At 39.5% G+C, this 7,028-nt stretch overlaps 1 long non-coding RNA gene across 1 annotated transcript; it reads left to right on the top strand.

Annotated features, from left to right (window-relative positions):
- Nucleotides 1–1,206: 1,206 nt before the first annotated feature.
- Nucleotides 1,207–6,505, top strand: LOC114017275 (uncharacterized). Its single transcript, XR_003562230.2, has 2 exons — nucleotides 1,207–2,214; nucleotides 6,254–6,505. It is a non-coding gene; the product is annotated as an uncharacterized LOC114017275 (long non-coding RNA).
- The last annotated feature ends 523 nt before the right edge of the window (nucleotides 6,506–7,028 follow it).

Below are 7,028 nucleotides of genomic sequence, written 5' to 3'. Positions count from 1 at the left end.
ATATAAATTAAGGCCATAGGAAAAACACTGCATGAATTCTACACATTTGTGCATACTGGAGGTTCCCATGATGTATTTTGTTTCTTCACACAAGTTGCTCTGAAGGGTGTCTCAGATTCATTGTTAAGTGGTTTAAAATATTGAGGACGAAGAGTACAGTGACTGAGCAGTAAAACTGAAAGTCATCTGAGTTGGAAATAACTTCTCAATAAAAAACTGAGAGCAAAGGATGATGATGCTAATTCTTGCTTTTAAAAGAACAAAATAGGTCAATGTCAAAAGCCAGTGGTAACATTTTCTGAGGTGGAAAAGAATCTTTGGATTGCTAGAGTCAGCTGAAATTTAAGGGAGATGGGTGCAGGTACACAAGCATTTACAGAAAAGGCAGTCAGATGGAGGAATGAGGTCAAGAAAAGGGGACCTAAAATCCAGGAGATGTTGGCCTGGATAAGAATACGCAAGACCAAAAGGAAGCTAAGGCAAGGAATCAAGAAACAGAGTTTTTTGATTGAAATCTATGGTTTGGGTCATTGACAAGTGAGAAATTGTTTTCACTGGAATTTCAAATTCAGGATTTTGCCTTATTTCGTTGCTGGAAGACAGGTCCTGGAAGGAAATGATGTGAGGACTCGTGGGCTTGAAGCATTAGAATTGATCCGTTAAGGCACTGGGGAAGGTAGGAGTTGGCACTGCTTTGGGGTTAGGGCAACCCTTCTGCAGGGTTCCTATCACAAAACAGGGAGCAGGATTAACACGGCTGACCCAGCAAGCCCAAATGCCAAAGCAGCTGTCCGTGCTGGGAGCCCTTCATCCATCTGAATATGGAGACTAGGTATCTGACACAATATATATATTGCATATATATAATATACAAAGCAAGGCTTGGTCGGCTACATGTTTCTCAGTTCAATAGTTGATTTTTTTTTTCCTAATAACCATAATATATTGTATTTATCTCAATGCTTAGCCTCCTGAAAAGGGACATCTCACCCTTCCAAAGAGATAGTAACACCATTAAAAACCAAACAAAACTAAGTTAATTAGAGAGCAAGACTAAGTCTATTTAGCTAAACATGTCTGAATTGCAAAAGCATAATACATGCAAAATAATTAAATTACTTCTTGGGATAATATCCAGCATGCCTCTTTAAAGATCAAAACGTACACACATCTTATTTAATTGCAAGATGCAATGAGTCAGCCAAATATAAAACTAGTCGTGACTGAAAGACTGTCTCAAAAAAATTGCTTTCATGATGAAAAATTGTGACACTGTCACAATATATATTTATAAATAACATTTACTCATAACATTTATGGAGTGAAAAGGTAAATGGTGCATGAGAGCTTTACTCTTTTGTTTTGCAAAATGAACAAAATTTTCTTTCATGTCGCTCCTGATTCTGAAGAAAAAAAGAGACCTGAAACAGCACCTGAGAGGAAAAAAAGCATTTGATTCCATCCTACACAAACACCCTTCTATTTTTTTATGAACATCAGCTTGCACTGTATGTCAATAACAAGCTACAACATATCTTCCTGAAATTCTTAATAGAGAATTTATTATGAAAGAATTCATTCTGACCACAACATGCATCACAAAATAACACCATCCACTATTTCAAAGACATGCGGGAAAAATCAAAGTACATGTGACTTCTTCCTCTCAAGCCACATGCAAAAAAACCTCAAGTCACCAAGGACTTGCCCATTAATTCAGGAGTCTACGTGTTGTCTGACCATCCTTTCTGGGACAAATCCAATTATGAAGGTTTATCAGAAGGGAATGCCAAAATCCCTGATTTGGTGGCTCTTAATCTTCAGGCATGACCTCTTGTGTTTAAGGGCACTTCTATGCAGCAGGTAGAGAGCCGCGCAGTGTCTGCCTATGCTAATCCCAAAGCCAGATGTAACGGGAGGGTGATACAACACATTCCGAGGCAGGATAGGGCCAGAAGCAACAGATAATTTTGTGAGTGAACAGAATATTTGGTGAATGACTGTACGATCAATGGCTCCCTTGACAATAGCTCTGCTAATGGAGACAGAAGCATCCTGGTATTCCCTCTCTCCAGGATAAACTTGTCTTCACAGCTCTGCCAGAGGAAGCGACTGTGCGAGGACTCCCCCATTTGCTTCAATCAAATTCACATATATGATCGTGAATAGACAGAGAAGATGATCTAAATGAACCTGGCTGATTTCTCAAAGGAGGTGAGTGTGTCATTTTTTCCCCTGGCAGATCTATAGGGACAGAAATGTACACCTTGCCACTAATACTAAGTAACTGGAAGAGGTAAAACCTTCAATTAAGATAGATGTTTAATGGCAGAAAGAGTGCTTTTGCATTGCGTAAGGAGCTTATATCGCTGAAAACGGTGTGAGGAGATAAGCTTATGTACCTCCTCGGTATTTCCTATTATCTGTCACCTCTTTGTGATGCTGGCTTTTGGTGATACTCTTCTTCAGGTAGTTTTATGCATTGTATAGGCAGGTTTGTTGCCCGTCAGGCTACAGATTGTACCAGGCATTCAGGCATGTAAAAGGTGATGTACTATCACTACTAAGATCTGGCGTGGATCTAGCTATAAACTCTTCAGAAAATAAGCTCTGCGAGTATATTTTGAATGGTTTCGGGTATCTGAAATTCAGTACTGTATTATGATTGGTTTGTTAGAGTTCAAAATGATAGCTTTGCTCATATAGTAGGAACAAAAGAATTGTTACAGGGTGGAAATTAGAAAAACAAACATAAAGAAAAAAGGCACTTTATCTTCTTTACTGCCTTGTGCAAAGCTGTGCATGTCACAGTGAAGTGTTGTGCATACCAGTGTTTTACAAAATACAATGCAGAACTGGTTGCTTATGAAAAAATATTCCACTTCTCTGCAGGCCACAATCATCAGTGTCCCCTTCAGGTACGAATACTTTAATCAGCCATTTGAAAAAAGAAAGAATTGAGCTGATTCTTAACACAGTTGAGAGTGGCATGGTATAGATTCTTCCAGGAAGACTCAGTACTTCTCTAAGCATCTCTTCAGATATTTTGATTTGAACAAGAACATCTAAAAATCAAACTCTGTAAGGATGGAAGTCAGTGGGGAAAACACCACTGATTTTACTGGGGTAAGAATTTCAGTATTCATTTTTTTGGCAGCTTGATATAGTTTCTCTGATCAACAGTATCTCCTTCCTTTGTATATATGCATATTTGGGAGACTGAAATTCATTCTGTTAACAGAAATTCTTCTAAGGAAGCAGGAGCTAATCTGAAAGAGACACTTTATAAAAACCAGACTTCATGACTGTGAATAAAATTTATGAAATAAGTATAATTTCCTACATGCAAGCTTGTCATATCTGGAAACTGTTATTCATGCAGACAGGCTGAACAATTAAACATGCATCTGTCTGCTTTGAGCTCAGATGTCTCTTTGCCCATGTAAATGGTCATAAAACATGGCATGTCAATGCTTAGATTTTTAAAAATGGATTCCCGTGGTTTTGCCCCAGAGCTTGATCTTGCTTCTGCTGATACAAACCTCTTCAAGCACATCTGTTGCATTGGGTGGAGACCCTAGTTCTGTTCTCATCAGATTTGATTTCAGAAGGGGCAAGGACTTATAAAATTGTACATGTAAGTGTCATTTTGTATTACTGGCTTGTGGACTGCCACAAAACTTTGACTTTGTTCCATTTTATATGGTGCTATCGTTTGAATTTCAAGCACCTTATTAGGTACAATTGGTGAGATCTTGGGTTTGAGTTTTTGAAACTACAGCATGTTAGAGGTGATATGGCTTTATTTTCTAAAGGTTTTCTTTCTAAATTCTAAAATTCTAAAAATTTTAGGTTTTCTAAAGGCAAAGGAAATGAAGGGTTTTCTTTGAAGAAAAAAAATTAGAAGCACTGTTGCTATATAGTCTACCTACAATTAACACTTTCTTTGATTCTTAAATCATGGCCTTCACCTGCTCTTGCATGTTTTGTTGTTTTTTTTCCCAACCTCCATTTGAAAGCAGATAAATCTGAGTTCCAGCCACCACCTCACAGACGTGCCCTAGATCAGCTGCCATGGGGTAGACAAAGATTTCAGTCTTCAGCTACATCAGACTAACATTAATAATAGAAAGAAACGATGGAGGAGGTGGTGTAGTCCAAGAATATATTCAGGGGTATAGGACTGCTTGCGCAAGGCTGCGCTGAAGCCTGCACTAACCTTGTCTTTGCTGTTGATATTATCCTTGCTAGCTCCAGCAAAGGTCCGGTGTGTAGGCCCTCCTGTGCTGGCACAAAAACACTTAAACAGCCCACTGCATCCATGACCGTGGGCTGTCTGGAGAGTTCAGTGTGGCTCAAGTGGCTCCAGGTTGAGCAGAACACATTGCTGTCTGGTCTGCCCTTCACTCACCCCGGCATCTCCTTATTGTGTACATTATTGCTAAGGTGGTTCCTACATGGAGAGGAACAAGAGGTTCCCTACAGATGGTTCTCAGTTGCTCCTTCCTCTCGGAGCTATGGAGAATGCTGAGTTGCCAAGAATGAGTTTATCTTGCAACCTCAGTGCAGAGCTGCATACAGGTAGCGTAAGGCCAGCACGAACTCAACTGGAAAATCAGGCTGTTCTTAGAAGTACTGATTCAAAGAGGACTATTTCATGGTCAGTTTTCCAGTATTACAATTTGCAAACGTGTCCTTGAATTTTGCTCTTTGAATAGCATATTGACTGTGGACCTTCATCATGAAGCAGGTCTAAAGTGTGATACTGAATTTCATTCTGAGATACTTTGATAAGTTATCTTATCTGAATAGACACTTTGGATGAAAAAGACAAAGTGCAATGACATAGTGACTAAGTGGTAGATAGAGCATTTATACTTTTTTTTTTTTGCTTAATTTTCAGTACCTGTTTTGTTGTTTGTTTTTTTAATTTGTACAGCTTTAATCTAATCAGTTGATCTGGGGCAGGGGAAGGGGAGGAATGAAGCCAGCTATCAAAATCTTCACATCACAATTCTCTTCTAAATAGTTTTATTGATTTGTTTCAACTTTCTGACCTACCTAGCTCAAGTGCTAAATTGACATCTGACCATCTGGCACCAATGGTTGTTCAAAATTACTGATCACAGTTCAGATGGAGGCAATGTTTCTATTGGCATGCTGGCATGACTTTCAGACATGAAGGAGTTTTGCATGTTTCTCAGTATCATGGCAGATGGGAATACATATTAGTGCTGGCATTTGGGTGAGAAGCGATGGGAAAAAATATTTTTGTAATGTGTTTTGCAAGCAAGTAAAGAAGAAGCAGCTCACCAGTTATGAACATTGTAATGAACTGGAGAAGAAAATGTAAAAACATAAGAACGCCACACCAAAAAATAGTAAGACCAGCTTGTAGGGTTTGATAACAGAAATGAAAGAATAGCATATATATATATATTTTTTTTTAATGAATTATGAATGTAAATGTGTGTGTGAACACCAGAAGAAACAGCAGAACAAGGGTTAAGAGAATTGCCTATACTGATAGCGAAGGACACCATTCCCAGGACACTGCTCCCAGGAAACCTTTCCCAGAAGCAAAATGGAGGCATGTATTTTGTCTGCCAAGATCTGAAGGCCTGTGCACTGATAAGACCACAGCACAGATGCCTTGTCAACTGGGTGACTGCAGCCAGGTTGCAGCAAACCACATACCCTTGTTTTATTAGTCCACCAGGAAAAGAGACACAGATTTCAAACAGAAAAGGAAAAACAGATAAGGAGACGTGACTTTGCAATTTGTAGAGACTGAAGTAAGCAAGATTCTGAAGCAAAAGACTGTCCCGTAAGAACTCTTAAAGAGTGTAAAAGATCTGTCCCCAAAGTATTTCACCATGGCCAGTCAAAAGAACATCAGTGATGTAACAAGGGCTCAGTAACTCGTGTCCTCTATGCAGGTGTTCCTGGCCAGACCACTTGGGCACACATGTCCCGATATTTGTAGGCATGTGGATGGGATACTGTGAGTGAATGAAATCTGAGACCAAATGCATGCAAGTTGGTAAAATCAACTTACTTGGAGGCCCTATAAACAAATATTGTCTTCCCTTACACAAGATTTCACAATTACCTTCTTTACACTACCTTCTTACATACGACATGGACTCACTGCTGCTGGCAGCTTCAGAATACTGTCCGCTTTACCATTCCTATCTGGTAGGGTAGGATTAAGGTAAGGATTTAATTTTTTTTCTATATTCTCCTACTAAAGAAAATACATCACCACTGCCTTGGTGGTTTGAAGGCTGCACATGGGACATGCAAAAGCGCATCTCCACGGCTCCTCACAATGACTCTGTGACAACCCTCAAAACACTGAACTGTTTTCCTGAACTCGAATGTTACCTTCAGCATCATCATAATATTCTTTTGTGTTTGTTGTTTTGTTGGTGTTTTTTAATTGGCTTTTTGTATAGGCTGAAAAGATTCCCTTTCAGGGGAATTAAACAATTATAACCATTAAGATGTTTTACTGGACTTTTTGCCAAGTCTTTCAAAACTAAAGGCTGCCTGAGCCCTTTCTATGCTGTGTGATCAAATACAGCCTGATGTCATGACAGCTTGCTTGACCTTGTGTGACTTAGTTTCTGGAACAGCTGGAGCATAAACCCATCAGAAATGCCCACAGATCTATGCAAACAGAAATGGTGAAGTCCCCTATGCGCAGTTTCTGCATGCTGAGGAGCTATATGGCTGAGTTAAATTAGCCACAACACTTTATACCTAGGTGCTGCGCCCAGCTGTACAGGTAGATATTTTGGTAACAATGCTGACTCTGAGGTAGCGGAATAGATACCGTTTAAAGTTAAACAGAATTGCTTTTGCATTCACCAGAACACGGTAATGGTCCCAATTACGTTTCCATGTGCTGCTGTGCAGCTCTATTAGGTTTAGCAGGATCAAATGAACTACATTTGCCTGACTGCTTCTACCGTCAGAAACTACGTCCAAAGCCAGGTTCTCTGCTGTTCATGGGCCCAACTCAG

The sequence above is a fragment of the Falco cherrug genome, chromosome 7 (genome assembly GCF_023634085.1).
Source record: "Falco cherrug isolate bFalChe1 chromosome 7, bFalChe1.pri, whole genome shotgun sequence".
In the NCBI taxonomy this organism is placed as follows: domain Eukaryota; kingdom Metazoa; phylum Chordata; class Aves; order Falconiformes; family Falconidae; genus Falco; species Falco cherrug.
This window is presented reverse-complemented; position numbering and strand designations above follow the sequence as displayed.